Consider the following 18,318-nt stretch of genomic DNA (forward strand, 5'->3'; position numbering starts at 1 on the left):
CAGCCCAGTCCTGCACCTCAAGGCAAGCGATGAGGGTTAGGGATCAGCTTCAGGCACAGGGTCCGAGTTTGGGGAGGGGGGCAGAGACTGAGGCTTCAGCAGAGCACTTTGGGTGTGGCCTTGGCCAATGGAGAAGGGCAAGGAGGCAAGGCAGAAGGGTAGGGCTTCGGGGTAGTGCTTAGGCATGGGGTGGGGGCCTCCCATCCGGGCTCTCCCGGACCCTGTCCCAGCTGCAGCAAGAGTGCAGGAAGGCCCCTTACCTGCCCAAAACAGGTCCTCTCTCCTGGCTGCCACCTGGCAGCCCTTCCTGTCCTCCCGCGCCTGCCTCCAGCTCCTGCGTGCTTCGCTGAGGCAACACAGAGCACCTCCTCATCAGCACCCAAGCGCTCTCCCTCCAGCCTGCCTCTGCCTCTGCCACCCCAGCCACCTGCGGCCCTCCTGCCATGGCCTTCATTTTCCCAGGAGCACCTCACAGTGCCCACCTCATGCTCCTCACTAAGCCACTTCCTGCAGCACAGGTGACCTCACAACCTTTAGCATACCCCTCACACGTTCAGGTTTTGCTCTCTTTTACTTGCCTCTTGTCTCTCCTCATTTCCACCTCTTTTCAGTCCTCATAAGCACTGCCCTTCCTCTGTCTCCCAGGCATTTAACACCTTTGAGCTTGCCTTTGAGGATGGGTGCAAGGCTCTGGGTTTTAGGAATGTTATAGTGTGTAGAAGTGTAAATATAACCCTTATGAATTAGCCTTTCCCATCAGTTGATGCTTTGTACTCTGTGGTTAGTGTGCAGGATTCACGTAGGCGTTAGATCTCTCTTGTTTGAGCTAAGGAGGAGAGTTATTGTTTTGGGAAAGCCTTAGCGGTAGGTTCCCTGTTTCACTGAAGGTTTTTTGTCCTTGAATAGTGTATCAGGTAGCTTTTTGGCACAGGATTTTTGCTTGAAGTTAGGGATGAGGCTTCAGAATGTGAGCCATGGTATCGCCTAACATTTGACGGATAGGACCCAGGGCATGAGATCCGGAGTTTAGTGGTGATCTTGAGATCAGAAAAGGGTAATGGGTTCCAGCTTCAGCTTAGCAGTGAGGGGTTTAGGTTGTGACTGTTGGAGGGTAGAGGTTACAGGCTAGTGATAGGGCTTAGGGTATGGGATAGGGCTGAGGGGTACTGGCTCGATGTAGATGAACAGCCTGACAGAAGTGGCTTCACAATCACTCTCCCAAACACATTGCCCTTAGCTGGAATCCCCTTACCTACTATGACGTGACATCTCTTGTGGCTGAGATCCTGAGCTCCCTCATGGCCTCACCTGTGTTTTATTTCTGCTTGACACTCATGTGCTGAAACAGTAGGGACCCCTCCCCCCCAGTCGACAACCAAGTGCTTTCCCTCCAACCTGCCCCTGCCTTGGCCTTCCCAAAAGAAAAGGCACAGGGCAGCAGCACAGAGCCCAAGCAGCACAGCCCAGCCTGGCTCAGTGGCTGATGACTGTGGCAACACCCTCAGCCAAAGGTGGGACCGGGGGCTGAGGCAGTGGGCACCTCTCGGCTGACACCAAGAGGATTAGCATTTGGTGGGTTGAGGGTGGGTGCCTGGGACCTGCACTGCCAGGGTGAGTTTGGTGTGGTTGGAGCAGAGGGGCCAGCCAGCGCTTTCTGTTGGGAGAGTATCTGCAGTCTCAGGGTCCTTCTCTCAGACCATGGGAGCAAGTGAAGCCTTGGTGTAAGTCTTCCCACTGAGTGAAGGCTGACTGGGCTGGTTGGCTCCTGCAGGGAAAAATAAGCAACACTTCAATTGATTTCATAGCCTACACTGACTGCAGGCCTAAGTGAGAGGCTTGTGCTGTGAGTTCAGGACCACTGCATTACCTGCAGGGGCCAGTGCAAGGATGATAGCTCAATCCCTTAATGGAGAAAAACTTGCCACTTTCAGGGCATTTATTTCTGTGGGCTCTCCTAGAAGCCCCAGGTATAAAAGGACACAAAGTGACCAGCAACAAAACCCTCATCCTATCAGATAACACTTCACAACAGCAACGTGTAACTTCTGCATCTTGGACTGTCTTTGCATCTCCGCTTTGACATCTCAGGCAAGATGGATTCCAGCCTCTGAACAGGGAAAGTGCATCCTTTTTGCCTAAGGCTGGGTTCATGGCACTGAATTTGTAAGAGATCCAGGGATACCGGGGGCAGGGGCAGAGTAGAGGCCAAGGCCCCCCTCTCTAACTGCCTGAACAAACAGGCAGTGCCACTTGCCAGAGGAAGAGAGGACAGTTCTCTGGTGTTCACACTGTCTCTTCCTTCACAGCCCTCCATGGAGCCCCAAGTGAAGGACTGCAGAGCTGCTGGGTTTGTGCTGACTGCTCTTGGCAGGACCATGAGCTCTGAGATGACCAGAGTGCATTCCACACAGGCAGAAGGAAAGCTGTCACTGCTGCCAGTTCCCCAGGTGAGAGCAGGGCCTGAGGAAGACACATGCAGAAAGATGCAGGCTAGCCATGCTTGGGAGGGAGCACAGCCTGTGAGCTGACCCTTTGCTGGCAACCAGCTGCTGCTTGCTTTTGCTTTGCTGCAGCTATTTGCCCACCTAGTTGCACGGGCAGCTGAGCCACCCACAGCACTTCTGCCTGCTCTGTGTGAGAGCTTCAGCCCTGCACAGGGCAGCTGTGAGCTGACTGTTGTGGGCTCAGCACGGCAGCCCTTGCGCCGGCAAGTGTGTGTACAATGGGGAGCTTCACTTGTTCCAAGGGGGACTCATCCAACCCAAGGCCTGGCAATGTGCCACTGCCATGGGAGGCCTTGGAGCTGGCTGGCTGGCTGTGCCAGAGCCAGTGGCTAGGAGATGTGGGCAAGCTTGCCCAGATCTTCCCAGGGCAGGCTCTGTGCCTCTGGTGTGAGTAGAGTGGTGAGTGCTAACCTGAGTACCAGGGGATTATCACCACGGCATCAAAGCCATGGGCTCAGGCTGCAGATTGTCTGCAGCAGAAGGGGTACTTAGACATGCATGGCTTAATCTTTGAGACAGGCATATGCTCCTGGCAGGGTCAACCGGGTGCACCAGCCCACCCCAGCAGCAAGCCGCACCGCTTTTCCCCCCCACCTGTGGGAGGGGGATAGGCCATGCCAAGGCCAGGGGATGAACAAGTCGGCAGGGGCGGCACTACCCCCTCACTGGGGGAGGGGACCAGGACCAATCCCGGTGTCCCTGCTGGCCTTCCCCACCACTGCGCCCCAGGGGGAAGGAGCGAGGGCTGCTGCACAGCTTTCGGCGTGTGGCACCTAACGTGAGATGGCGGTGCACCCACAGAACCGACTGGGAATGACCCTCCCTCCAAGACCAGCAGATCATTGTGCATGTAGGCAGAATGGCGAACCCTCTCTGCACATGTTCCCTGTTTGGGAGCAATGGATGTGCTAGAGGAGAAAGTTATGGCACCCTCCCTTGATTGCTGGCTTGCCTTCCCTGAGGGTGGAGCCCTGCTTCTGCTGCTCCCTACTGCTTAGCTCAGGCCCCCTCAAGCCCTGAGCTGAGTGCCAGGAGGCCTGGCCCTGCAGTTGCCTTGGGGCCTGGCCCCAGAGCAGTCCTGCCTGCAGACTGCCTTCCCCAGGGGCTTGGCAGTCCTCCAGGAGGCTGTGCTCAGCATGCAGGGGCCCATCCCAGGCCTGCAGGCTGTGTGGCCTTCCCCTGTGCCCAGAGCATGCCTTGCTCCCCAGCTCCCTGAACCCTTTCCTGAGCACTGAGCAAGGCTATGGGGGCTCCTCAGTCGGGTGACCCTAATGCTCCCTGCTTCCTCAGAGCCCTTCCCAACACACACCAGCTGCCCAGCAGTCCTCTCCTGGCTCTCCAGGATGGCCCTGCACTGGGCTGCTCCCTTCATGGAGCACAGGGACCTTATTCTGCAGAGCCTGAGGAGCTCTTTGTGCCTTGTCAGTGTGCAGCTGGGGCTGAGCTTGCCTTGCTGGAGCTCTGGCAGGGGAGTCAGTCAGCTGCTGTCTCTGCACTACAAAGGAGGAAGCTGGCTGGGGCAGCAGGGTGGGAAGAATGGCCAGGGTGGCTCCTGCCCAGAGCCTGAGGCAGCTCTCAGCCTGCCTCTTGCTGTGGAGAGGCACCTGAGAGTGCAGGGGGGCCCTTGGGGGAGCTCAGCCATGCTTTTCCCCACCCCTGCCCCTTAGCACTTGTGTTTTCACACAGTGAAAGGAGGAGCCCATGGAGGAAGGCACAGCAACCCTGCATCCTTGTGGTGCCCTCAGCACCAAGGTGCCTGCCTGGCTGCAGCTGCCACCAGTGCCACAGCTTGCAGCTGTGACTCCCCCAGGTGCCAAGACCAAACCTCTGCTGCACCCCCTGGCAATGCTCCTAGGGGAGTGCAGCAGCTGTGTGGATGCCTTCAGCAAGAAGGGTGCAGAAACTCTCCTGCCTCTATGACCATGCCCTGGCCCTCAGGCCAGGGCAGGAAGTGCCCTTTGGGTGCATCTCTACCTCACCATGGGCTGGGTTAACAGCCCTTGAGGAGAACCATCTGGAGCATGGGTTCACCTGTCCTCCCAGCTCCCCTGCCCCCCTTCCCCCTCCCCCCGGGACTACATATGTATATGTGTATGAAGAACTGGCACCTGCTGTCTCTCTTCACAGAGCTTTGCAGAGCATGCCCCAGGGGACTCACTGCTTCCTAAAGCTGGACCTGCAAGAGGGAGAAGACTTGGCTCCAAATCCATAAGGAGGAGGAATGCAAAAGGGCTTTCTGCACCACCTAAAGCCGCGAGGAGTACCTGGGGATGCCGTTAGCCTCTGCAATGTGCCAGCCACTTGCCAGCATGTTGTCAACGATGTGCTGAAGGAATTGCTTGAGGACTGTGTTTGGGCATAACTGCCCTGTGCCCTCCTGACCTCGCAGGCCCCTGCTACTTTTTGCCTTTGTTACCTTCCGTGGGCAGTTCTCGAAGCAGGCTCTTCCTCCTGCAGCTCGGAGAACAGCTCTCCGCTGGCAGAGAGCTTGCTTTTGGGGGCCACCAGAAGCACAAGCACCCTCTGTGGAACTGAAATGGGCCTTGACTGCAGTCCTGCTCCTAGTCCACCCGGATCCCAGCTGGCCTTTCCTTGGAGAAGCAGCTGCCTCAGACCGAGCCCTAGGGGCCACCATCTCGCAGAGGTGGAGAGACAGTAGGTCGGGACTGTGGGGAACCTCCTTCACGCATTCATGTGCATCACTGCTTAGATGATGAGGCATTTGGCTATTAATGAACCACAGAGAATTTCTCTGGCACCTTTTCTGGATTGGGCTTGGTAGGCAGCCTGTCCGCCCACGTCAAATTCAGTGGTGCTCATGTGGGGACCAGATCCCATGTCCCATACCTACTAGGCTCGACCACAAAGGAGCCAGGCCATAGCAAGATTCCATGGTACAGAAGACTGAGCAAGCACACATTGTCATCTGGGTGGTGGAGAATTTTGCTCTTGCCTTCGAAGAAGGACTTTTTTACACCAAAGTCGCACAAATATTAATACCAGTTAAAGAAGTAAACATTCTTACCTTTGCTGGTAAAGATCTCCACAGAGGAAAGGAGAGCCCTGTGTGAGAAGAGCTTCGCCATCCTCTTCAGATGGCCACTGGAGAGTCCAAGGTCCACAAGGAATCTGTCATTGCCTTTCTACCACTTCCTGCGAGTGCTGATTGGCAAGCCTGGGGACTCAGCCTCTTCTGTTCTTGTCACCTCCTTTGTGGCATACGACGACACGGACCTCAAGAAGGGTAGTGCAAAAAGCCTTTATTGAAAACACAATGGCTGGTTATATAGCCATCAGGCTCAGCCACTCCTGCAAGTATCTCCTTGGCATTGTGGCATCCTGTGATAGGTAGAAGACGTCTTCTGATGCCTAGCAGGTGGGCAGGACAGTCCAGCAGGACAGGCCCACCGCAACTGCTGACACGTAGGCAGGAAGGCACACTGTGACTGCTGACACAGGCAGGAAGGCACATGATCACTGGCAACTCACGTGCGCACATTCTGGCCACAAATCATAGTTACCAGATCATTACTTTGTGCCTTAGAGATTCTCTGCTGTCTTACACAGCATCATTCAATCTTGGTCCCCAACACTCCTTCCCCTCTTCCTCTAGATGCTGGTACTTCTGGACTTCTTCTGCTACTGCATCACCTGAAGATGATGACCTGCTTTGATAAGGAACAGTAACATCCACTGCTTTTGCCTGAGACCCCTTAACCACAGCCCAGTCTGGCCTGAAGAGCTTGTTGTTGTTCTCCATAAGGTTGCCTTCTGAGAACATCCCCCACCCCAGTCTTTCTGCCTCTTCTGCCAGCATACCACACAAGATGCTATGCCTCTGGATCAGGGCATCCTGGACTGCAGGGCAGTACCCAGTAATACTAGTGGCATTTCGCTGGCAGACAGGCCATGGCATGGGCTGCATGTGCATGGGGCCTCCCACTTATTCTACACCTCTCATGTCTCTTCACAGCGCCAGACTAGAGTCAAGCTCAACAGGGTCTTCTTTCCCCGCTGATTCCACCAAGCCCGTTCCCTTGGCTGTGGTTTTGCTGGATAGTAGGTAGGGACAGTGGGAATCTTGTTCATCCGTTCATGCGCGTCACTAATTAGATGACGAGGCATTTGGCTATTTAATGAACCATAGATACTATGGCACCTTTTCCGGGTTGGGATTGAGAGGTGGCCCGTCCGCCCAAGTCAATTAAGTGGTGGTCATCTGGAGACGAGATGTTACGTCCCTACGTACAAGCTCGACCACAAGGGAGCTGGGCAAGAGCAAAATTCAGCAAGAGAGAAGACTGAGCCAGCCCATGTTGTCTGTGTGAAGAATTTTACTGTTGCCTTCCAAAGAAGGACTTTGGATTAGTAAGTCCTATATTGGTTAGTAGAAAACATTAAATATCTTTACCTTTACTGCTAAAGATGTGAATTATGTCTACTGAGGATAGGAGAGCTCTCCGAGAGAAGAGCCTCGCTATCCTTAATTGGCGACTACTGGAAAGTCCAAGGTCGGCGAGGAAACTGTCGTTTGCCTTATGCCACTTCCTGCGAGCGCCAATTGGGAAACCCAGGAACTCCACCTCTCCAGCTTTTGTCAGTTCTCTCACTTGTTCTACAAGATGTTGATATTTTCGGACTTTCTCTGCCGCTGCGTCCCCCAGAGATGACAATCCGCTCTCGTAGCGGACTGTAACGTCCACTACTTTCGCCCGGCCTTCCTTAATCACCACCAAATCTGGCTTAAGAAGCTCGTTGTTGTTATCTCTGAGGTTGGGCTCTATGTAGATCTCCCAACCCTGTTTCTTAGCTTCTTCCGCCAGCAATCCACAAAAGATGCTATTCCTTTTAATCCGGGCATCCTGGACTGCAGGGCAGTAGCCAATAATATGTGAACAAGTCTCCCATTCTGCAGGACAATGCCGGCATCCCTTTGGTGCCCCTTCTCCCAGCCCACGTGCCAAATACTCCCTAGTGGGATAGACACTGGCACGCAGCTGTATCGCTGTTAATAGCTTCCTGTGGGGAATGCCCCGATAATGTACGAGCCAATCATTACTGATATTATCTTTCTCAAAGTTCTTAATACCGTGGCCCTGTGCTTTCAGATTGGCCCAATTTTCTAACTCTCTTTTCCTCCACTTGCTAGGAATAGGATAGATGACCCGGGGAGTTGGTACTTCCCATTCAGACGTCGTCTCGCTCCCGTCCAGTACGGTCGGAATTCTCATGGGGAGTTCTTCCCCGATTGATGGTACTTTATCGGCCTTTCCTCCCGCGGTGATCCGCACCTTTTCAAACTCCTTCTGGATCCCCTCTTCCAGAACAATTGTTCTAGTGATGGTATCAGAAGATTGGGCGATACGATGCAGCCGACGAGCCTGAATGTTTGGAATTTGGCTCGCCAGCCGTGCAATTCCGAGACTGCCATCCTTTGTGCTGGAATACAGGATGGCGTCACACGTACTGGGTGGTAAGTGAAGCCAGCCCTTCACTGCTGATCTTATTGCAAGGTCCAAGGAATGGAGGTATGAGGCGTTCGCTCCGGCATGATCAGCCGCATATAGCAACCGTGGGACTGCCTACACTTTCAAGATCTCAACCTTCTGAAGTCGCTTTAATGGGGTTTCTCCAACGTTGTTCACCCATGTGCTCAGCTTTTCCTGCAGCTCTGGTTGGGAGACACCAATCCAAAGGTCAACTCCCAGGCCCAAATATTTTTCAGAGCTGCCAGGCTCAATTAGATGTAATTGAGCTCCATCAGTCGTCCATGGGTTGCAGTTATTAATTGTATAAGAGTCTTTCGTGGGCCTTATGAAAAACCCATGTCATTTCGCTGCATGCACCTTCAGCCCGGTTTGATAGCAAAATTCTTCCACCACTTGAATATTCTTTTGCATACGATCACACGAGTTGCTCAGCAGCACAAGATCATCCGCGAATGCCAATGTTGACAGAGAGCTGTTCTTGTACCTAAACCCTTCTTTACCATCTTCTAATCGACATAGTAGTGGATCCATTGATAGGTTAAAGAGAACTGGGGACCTCGGGTCACCTTGCTTCACACCGGTGAGGATCTTAACCTTCTCCGAGTGGGTTCCTCCAACCTCCAGCCGTGTCGCACTGTTGTACATTTCGGCAATGATGTCGATGATATGCCCATCGACATCTTTTTGCCTGAGGACCTGGAAGATGTGTCGATGGTGGACCGAATCAAAGGCTTTTGCCAGGTCCACAAAGACGACCCCAAGCAATTTATGTTCTTTTTTCACCTATTTGATCAACATCTGGAGGAGCTTGAGATTTTCCGCACAGCCCGGGGCTGCAATAAACCCTCTTTGGCGGCTGTTAATTGGACATGCTTTTCGTAGCCGTGTTGTTAAGATCCGGGAAAACAGTCACAAAATAATCGACCCAATGGTAATGGGTCGCCACTTGTTAATATCTCCTATCGTCCCAGGATCTGTGCATTTGGGTAGCAAGATCGTTCTGCACTCCTTGATCTCATCAGGGATCTTCCCGGCCAAAAGCCACAGATTGAACAAATCGGCTAGTTGACTCCCCTGAGGGTCCTTCTTTAGGATGTCCCTCAGGCTTAAGCCATCAGGCCCGGGGGCCAAGTTCTTAGTCATCTCGGCCATGTTCTTCTGGACTTCCGCTGGGGAAATCATCTTAAAAGCAGAATTGTCCGCCGCCCCCGCACTATGGAAAGCACCCAGACTGAGAAAGGGGCCACCTTCTTCCCACTTCTTTCTGAATGAGTTATAAAGTTCATCCATTGGAAGGGGGCTCTTAAGTGCTTCGATGTTATCCAAGATGATACCAGCAAGCTTCTTACGATCCATCTCGAAGAGCTGCTGGTATCTCAGGTACTGGCCCCGTTTCACTGCCCTGGTCTTCATCCACTTCCTCTCCACCTTCTTGGGCGTGGGTCCAGCCTGATGCTTTCTCAGTTGTTTCAATTTAGCTACTCTGGCATGTCCCACCAGCTGTGCCAACCACTCTTCCATTGCTCCCTTGATGACATTCCGGGCGTCTTTAGCACCCTCCAGGACCTCCTCAAAGGCAACCTTCAGACTGGGGGAAAGGGTTCCCACTCGTATTCTCTCTGCAATAATCCTTCTATATTCTGTCTTTATCAACTCAATCCTTTCCTTCTCAGCTGGTTCGTCCCCTTCACGCTGATGTTCTGCTTTCCTTGGTGATGCTGATGTCTTAGCACCTGCCGCAAGCTGGCGTCTCTTATCGCTGATCTGCTTTGCCATTTTTGTGGGCAAATGCTCCCTGATCAGCTTGTTCACAAAGCGCTCGTTCTTGTATTTCTTCAAACTCTATCAATAGCACCGTCTCCTCTTCAGTCCAGCAGCTCTTATGCATGCCTCGGATTCCTTTTCCCTTTGGACGAGACGACTCAATCCTCTCCTTGTTCCTAAGCAGTGGATGCACAAGCCTTTTGTGCTGAGAGAGGCTGCTTTTGGTCTTGAACTCTCGGTTATATTCTTCACACAGGAAGCCGCTGGGGCCCTCTGGGACCTCCTCTTCACGTTCAGCTGGAGCCCCCTGGCATCTTGGGAAGTGGCAGGCTATACTGTGATGTTTCTCATTCGTTCTCCCACATTGGGAGCACGAGAACAGAATTCGTTGCCGACCGTGGGCTCTCTGAAGGTGGTGAATTAGCACCGCCATTTTTGCCATCTTGACACCACAGCATGGACATGCTGGATGTTCATTGGAGACCTTCACGATTGATGTACTCACACCAGTCATTCCCCCTCGTGTCAAGAATGGGACTTGCCACAGTCAGAGCAGGGATTGCGGGCCCAGAGGGAGATGTTGGCACACTATCTACCACGTCCTCCTCTGGCACCTCTTCAGTACTGGTCACGGGAGGTGATCCGATAGGTGCCAGCACCTCATAAACCTACGGCAGATCTTTTACGCAATCATAGGGTGGTTCGGGATAAATCCCTCCCCAACAGACATAATCCGAGTTATAAAATGTCAAATTTGGTAGGTGGTAGGCCAACTCATTAGTTGTTATTACTGCTGGAATAACACTCGCGGCGTCATGGGGAAACTCCCCGGTCTGAGTGGCCACCGAGACAAAATTAACAGCCCATGATTTTATTGGGCTGTACATGGTGTCTATGGGGGTTCGGGATACAACCAGAAGAACCAGTCCCCAAGTTCAACTGGTGTGCCTTTAGATAGCCCTTAGGCCAGGGGCTTTGGACACACGAATGTATAAATCGTGGTCAGATCAATTTAGTTTCACCTCGAATACTACCAAGTGGTCGGTGAAGCCGGTCGGTAGGGTAGGAAGTAACTATAATTCCACGATCACACTGGGGCAGAGGCTGACTTGGTCACCCAGAGATGGGCATCCAGCAGGACCACGAGGAGGTGTAGCCTCTGCAGCTAAGCCCAGTTAGTAACTATGGTCCCGTCTTAAGAGAGTTATACTTAATCCTGCTGTTTACCCGCACTTCATTGATTTTCTTCACTTTGACATTCAGAGCACTGGGCAGAAATCACATTGCATCAACACCCGCTGCAAGCCTTTGCGATGCTTTATTTTAATTAAACAGTCGGATTCCCCTGGTCCGCACCAGTTCTAAGTCAGCTGCTAGGCGCCGGCTGAGGCGGGGTGCTGGCCTGGGGACCCTGGCTCCCCCTGCCCCATCACTGGCAGCTGTGTGTGCATCGGGACACCCCCAGCCCCCGTGAATAGGTGTGTGTGTGTGGGGGGGGGCGGCTGGGAGTGGAGGGAGGGGGCGGGCAGTGCCTGCCACAGCTGGGGCGATCCACGGGTAGGGCCTGCTGTGCATCCAGAGTTGCCACCACCACCCCCACCCACCTGGGGGGTGGGGGGCACCGGTCAGGTGCACAGCGCCTTGTCCAGCCACGGCATACACCCAGCCGTGCTTCACGCCCCAGCCCGACCGACCCAGCCTTTAGAGCCAATCCTTATCCCGAAGTTACCGATCCGGCTTGCCGACTTCCCTTACCTACATTGTTCCAACATGCCAGAGGCTGGTCACCTTGGAGACCTGCTGCGGATATGGGTATGGCCCAGCGCAAGATTTACACCTTCTCCCCCAGATTTTCACAGGCCAGTGAGAGCTCACCGGACACCACTGGAACCGTGACCGCTTTCCAAGGTACGGGCCCCTCTCTTGGGGCAAACTCACTCCAGGGTGCCCGGCCCTTCACAAAGAAAAGAGAACTCTCCCTGGGGCTTCCGCCAGCTTCTCCGAAATCGGTTGCGTTACTGCACTGGATGCCTTGCAGCGCCCCTCTCCACCACTCTGGATTTGGGGATCTGAACCCGACTCCCTTTCGATCAGCTGGAGGCAATGGATGCCACTGCCCGTCCCTTCGGAACAGCGCTCGCCTATCGCTTAGGACCGACTGACCCATGTTCAACTGCTGTTCACATGGAACCCTGCTCCACTTGGGCCTTCAAAGCTCTCGTTTGAATATTTGCTACTGTTACAAGACAACCCTGGGAGCTCAGAAAGAATGTTCATACTGTTTAAACTAGGCAGATTAGGATAACTTCTCTCTCTATTTTCTGAAAAGAAGCATTCTTTAATCAAGGGCATCCTGGAACTGCTAAAGCCCTAAAAGAAACATTAAATCCAAATGTTTTATTTCTAGGTTTGTATTGCCAATTTGGCAAAAGAATTGGAGGTCCATGTATCCCTAACTGAACTGTCCTCATTATGTTACAAAAAATCAGGCCCACAGGTCCAAAAGACCCGTGCCCAGGTGAAGACCCCTCCCCTGAGCATGCGTAGTAGTAAAATGGTGTGTCAGCAAAATTATAATTGTATGTAAATCACTAACCCGCCAGTGTAAAAGGGAAAGTTGCAAACCTTGCAAGTTGTTTGTATAAATGCTACTTGAAAAGCTGTGGGGGTGTGCTTGATTTGTGGGAAACCACCGAGCACCCAGGCTTGTGCAACTCTGCAATAAAGAAGCAAATGTCTCTCCTGAGTGTGTAATTATTGGCTTATTGCACACTGGGCAACGAATCCGCTTTTTGGACAATACTACTACCATCAAGATCTGCACCTGTGGCGGCTCCATCCGGGCCTGTGCCCCAGGCTTCAAGGCGCACCGCAGCGGCCCTCCTACTCGTCGCGGCGTAGCCCACGCAGCTTCGCATTGCCGGCGACGGCCAGGTATGGGCCCGATGCTCCAGCGCCATCCATTTTCAGGGCTAGTTGATTTGGCAGGTGGGTTGTTACACACTCCTTAGCGGGTTCCGAGTTCCATGGCCACCGTCCTGCTGTCTCTATCAACCAACACCTTTTCTGGGGTCTGATGAGGGTCGGCATCGGGTGCCTTAACCCGGCGTGCAGTTCATCCCGCAGCGCCAGTTCTGCTTACCAAAAGTGGCCCACTAAGCACTTGCATTCCACGACCCAGCTCCACGCCAGCGAGCTGGGCATCTTACCCATTGAAAGTTTGAGAATAGGTAGAGATCGTTCCAGCCCCAAGAACTCTAATCATTCGCTTTACTGGGTAAAACTGCCGCCCGCAAGCGCCAGGTATTCCGAGGGAAACTTTGGAGGGGACCAGCTACTAGATGGTTCGATTAGTCTTTCGCCCCTATACCCGGGTCGGACGACCGATTTGCACGTCAGGACCACTATGGATCTCCACCAGAGTTTCCTCTGGCTTCACCCTGCCCAGGCATAGTTCACCATCTTTCGGGTCCTAGCATGGACACTCGTGCTCCACTTTCCCGATGGAGCAGGCCAGACAGGCTGGTGGTGTGCCCTTGGCTGTGCCTCCACCTTGGGATCCCACCTCAGCCACGAGCAGGGGTGGGGAGAAAAGCGGTGGTGCTGCCAGTGACAGCTTCTGGGAAGCCGCCACGGGGGAAGGCATGGCGGTGGTCCTCTCCCTCGGCCCCAGGATTTGACGAGAGCTGCTGCCTGGGGGCTGTAACACTCGCTGCCACGTGGTGGCAAGCCACCTGCCCACTGGGCCTTCCCAGCTGACCCAGAGCCGGTTGCGGCGCACCGCCACGGGGGAAATGTGCCCGACGGGGCCGGCAGCTGGCTGGGTGGTGTTCCCTGGCCTGCCCCCACGAGGGGTGGGAGGGGAGGCAGAGGCGAGGATCTGCAGAGACCCGAGCCGGCCGACCAAGCCTGCCGGGTTGAATCCTCTGGGCGGACTGCGCAGACCCCACCCATTTACCTCTTAACGGTTTCACGCCCTCTTGAACTCTCTCTTCAAAGTCCTTTTCAACTTTCCGTTACAGTACATGTTGACTATCGATCTCGTGCTGATATTTAGCCTTAGATGGAGTTTACCACGTTCTTTGGGCTGCATTCCCAAGCAACCCAACTCCGAGAAGCCCCGGTCCTGGTGCACTGCTACTGGCCTCACACCGTCCACGGGCTGGGCCTTGATCAGAAGGACTTGGGCCCCCCCGAGAGTGGCGTCGGGGATGGGGGCTTCTGTACGCCACATTTCCTGCACCCCACCCCAAGGTGGGGACTCGGTACTGGGCTCTTCCCTCTTCACTCACCATTACTGAGGGAATCCTGCTTAGTTTCTTTTGCTCCACTGACTAATATGCTTAAATTCAGTGGGCCACCATGTCTGATCTGAGGTCACAATTGGGTGGAGATGGGGCAGGCGTGCACCCGCCCCTCACACTTCAAGTCCCAGAGGAGGCCCCAGACAAGGCAGAGTCAGTGGGCAAGTGCCTACCAGCCTGTGACTGACCAATAACCCCTGCAATGGGAGAAGGTGGCTCAGAGGGCGAGGTGCTCCATCAAGTTCAGGAATAATGTAGGATGCAGCTTGTAAGCCTTGCTGTTGCACAGAGAACTGACTTTATCTCAACACAAAGGGCACTGGAGGGTGACCTTTGTTTTAGGTAAGCAGCTATAGCTATTAACTGGACCAGGTGTAAATGTGTACCTGAGATAGCTCAGCCCAACACAGAGGAGAAGACCTCAACTACTAACAAAGGAATTTTGAAGAGAGCAACGGGCTTGAGCTGGCTTCAACCCACAGAGTCCTTCCCAGTGCCTGGGGACTCCCAGCGTCGTGACAGTGAGCATATAATAGACACCAGTGATTGGCAATCGCGTTGGTATTGTGATTGAACTGTCTAAGTGTACACTTGTATTGTGATTTCAGTACATCGTTGAATCAATCTGCTAAATAATTTGTGTAACATCAAATACCTTCAAAATAAACTTTTATATAAAACATTGCACTCTCCACATGTGCGCAGTATCTAAAAGAACCTGGTCAGAGAGTATTGGACTCTGACATGGCTGCCGCAGCTAGGACAGCCCAAGGCCCCTTCCAGGATGAGGGGGAAGCAGTGCAGTGACTGCAGTTTGCCACCACGGAGGTGGGAGGACAGCCAGGGGCCCTCCAACACACATGCACGGCAGTACGGTGCAGTACCACCACGGTACTCACCTGCAGACAGCCATGCAGGGCGGGGGACGAGGTTGACCTTTCCCCTGGGCCCGGATCCTGAACGTTCGCTCTCTCACGCACTCGCGCAGCCCTCTGCCGGCAGCGGCTGGCTCCCCATCCCAGTTGCTGTCTCGGCTCTCACCCTGGCACAAGACAGCATAGCAACCCTTCCCTCCTTTCTCCTCTCACCACCAATCAATGCCTACGCTGCCCACTGCAGCAACACCTGCACTGTCACTGCCGGCCTCAACACAACACCACAGCTGATGCCAGCTGGTGGGTGGAAGTGGCTCGACACACACTACGGAAGCGGGTGTGCCACAGGGAGGGGGGTCAGTGGGCACCGAAACGACACTGGTCGAGGAAGGGGGAGGGAAAGGGAGCCGGCCAGCCAGGGGAAAAATGGAGGGCAGAACCAAATGAGAAGGACGGGGAGCCCTCGCTCCCAACCTGGGACAACCCCTTTCTCACTTTGAGTCCAGCCCAGGTGCCTGGCTTGGCCCGGCCCAGCAGGGAGCAATGCACCAGCCACACAGCCTGCCTCAGGGAGGGGGCTCCCTGCAGACCCCTGGCACTGGAGCCTGGCATCACTGGGCACTGCCCACTGGCCACGCACCCACAACCTACTGGACCCACGCTTCCGAGCTCTGAGCTTGCCTCTCCAGCCTCCAGCTCCACCATCCCAGAGATGGTGCCCACACCCACCCATGCACACACAGCCTCCCAGATGACAGCACGCACTCTCCCAACCCTTCTGTGGGCAGACGCCTTCGTCTCCCTACCTCCTCAAACAACCACCAAAGGTCCAGCAATAGCAACATTCAATGCTTTCAGATGACTGAGGTAACTCGTGCCATCTCTGTGAAGAATTTTGCTGTTGCCTTCTGGGAAGGACTTTCTCAAAAGGCACATGCAGTCCTGCATGCCACATTAAAAGCTAGCCTTACCTAAGCTGGCAGAGGTGTGGAGTATGTCACCAGAGGAGAGGAGAGATGAGCCCCCTCTAATGAAGAGCCTCGCAATCCGCTTTTGTCACTTCAAAGAGAGCCCAAGGTCAGTTAAGAAGCCAAAATTGCCTGCAAGCCACTTCCCTCTAGCACTGACTGGGAATCCCAGGAATTCCACGTCGTCAGCATTCAGGAGTTCTCTCACCTGCTCCTCCAGGTGCTGCTACTTCTGCACTTTTTTCTGCTGCTGTGTCCCCTAAAGATGACATGTTCTGTCCACCCCCTTTGCCCGAGATCCATTTAACACAATCAAATCTGGCTTAAAGAGCTTGTTGGTCTTCTCCCTCAAATGATGTTCTGCCAATACCACCCAGTCTGTCCCCCTTGCTTCCTTCACCAGCATTTTGCAAAAGATGTTATGCCTTTTCATCCAGGCATTTCCCATTCAGAAGGACAGTGCCTGCAGCCTCTCGCAACTCCTTCCCTCCAAGCCCCTGGCCTTCTCTCCACCCGGATGTTCAGTTCTGTGGTGAATGCAGGCTGCTACTCCAGGAGCAAAGGCCAGACTTAGAGCCACCACAGTGTCGACCTCACCATTATATTGGGTTTCTTTGGCAGAATCGGTTGCATGGGCATTCACATGCCTTATGGCAATTCAGCGTTGGGTGCTGGCTTCCCAGATGCTAGGCCATAGGGGCTTTCCCCATCTTTTCTTGCGTGAATACCCCATTCCATATACCCAATAGACCATACGTAAGGCCCTTATGTAGTGGCCAACTATCAGTGTATATAAATTGGGGCCCTTCAACCCTTTCTCCTTCTAGCCACGGACGTGCTAGAGGAGAATGCGACCTCGAGGAGGCCGTGGTCCCCCAGCCAAGGAACAGCTGGGTGGTACCATCTGATCCCTAAGGCTGAGCTCTAGATAAACCTCCCACCCCAGTCTCTTAACCTCTTCAGGCAGCATGCCACACAAGATGTTATGTCTCTTAATCCAGACGTCCTGGACTACAGGGCAGTAGCCGATGATATGTGAGCAAGTCTCCCATTCCGCAGAACAATGCCTGCACCCCTTCGGTGCCCCTTCTCCCAGCTTGCGTGCCAAATACTCCCTGGTGGGATAGACATTGACATGCAGCTGTATTGCTGTCAATTACTTCCTGTGAGGAATTCCCCGGTAACGTAGAAGCCAATAGTTATGGATGCTATTGTTTTCTTAAGAAGTTCTTAATACCGTGGCCTTGTGCTTTTAGATTGGCCCAATTCTCTAACTCTCTTTTTCTCCACTTGCTAGGAATAGGATAGATGATACAGGGAGCTGGAATTTCCCATTTGGACACCAACTCACCCCCTTCCAGTGTGGTGGGAATTGTAACAGGGAGTTCATCCCCTGTTGATGGAACCTTGTCCGCTTTACCTCCTGTGGCGATCCATACCCTCTTGAACTCCTTCTGGATCTGGCGGGTGGAAGTGGCTCGACATGTGCTGTGGGTGTGTCGTGGGGGAGGGGGGCCCGGCAGGCACCAAAAGGGCAGTGGTCGGGGCAGTGCAAGGGAAAGGCAGTCAGCTGACGTCCCCACCCCCTGGACCCCGGACGGGAACAAGGGACCAGCGCACCACTGAGAGAGTGGTGGAGAAGAGCCCATACAGCAGCACTGGCGGTGGCGGTGGGCGGCGCCCTTCTCGTTCGGGTCTGCCCTTCTTTCCCCCTCCCACCCCGTTCTTGTATGGTCAGCAAGGCGAGCCCTCTTTCTCTCTACTGTCCCTTGCTCAGCAGCCGGTGTCGACATGAGGAGGGAGGCAGAGCGGAGCGGGGTCCTTCAGGGGCTGCAAATGCTGTCCACTCCTCCCTCGGTGGGGACCGAAACCAAGACAACTCTTAGCAGTGGATCACTCAGCTTGTGCATCAATGAAGAAAGCAGCTAGCTCCAAGAATTAATGTGAATTGCAGGACGCATTGATCATCGACACTTTGAACGCACTTGCGGCCCTGGGTTCCTCCCGGGGCTGCGCCTGTCTGAGTGTCTCTTGACATTCAATCATCACCTGCGATGTGGCGTGGGCGCAGCAGTACCGCCCCTTGGCAGGCAGGGGAGGGCACAGTTCAGGTGTGCCCGGCCGTGCCTGTCCTCCCCTCCGAGCCCGGCGGCCGCCGCTGCACTGCACATCGTGTGCGGTGTGGCACGGCTGGGGCGCCTCACAGGCCTGTTGCCCCGGGGAGAGGGGGCTTCTGTTTCTTCAAATCCCAAAGAGGCATCATCTTGCTGAGCCCCATGTAAGATTTCAGTTTGCTTCCAGCTTTCATTTAGATGGGGAGAAATTCTCCCGCTTTGATCCACATATACACAGCAACTAGTATTTATTACTGTACCTACTCCTCCCTGAGATGCTAATAACATACCTAGAGCCAT

General features: G+C 54.0%; 1 non-coding gene across 1 annotated transcript; it reads left to right on the forward strand.

Moving 5' to 3' along the window:
* Positions 1-17,781: 17,781 nt before the first annotated feature.
* On the forward strand, positions 17,782-17,934 carry LOC135327086 (5.8S ribosomal RNA). The gene has a single exon (XR_010387160.1). It is a non-coding gene; the product is annotated as a 5.8S ribosomal RNA (ribosomal RNA).
* The last annotated feature ends 384 nt before the right edge of the window (positions 17,935-18,318 follow it).

This window comes from Dromaius novaehollandiae, unplaced genomic scaffold (assembly GCF_036370855.1).
Source record: "Dromaius novaehollandiae isolate bDroNov1 unplaced genomic scaffold, bDroNov1.hap1 HAP1_SCAFFOLD_45, whole genome shotgun sequence".
Lineage (NCBI taxonomy): Eukaryota > Metazoa > Chordata > Aves > Casuariiformes > Dromaiidae > Dromaius > Dromaius novaehollandiae.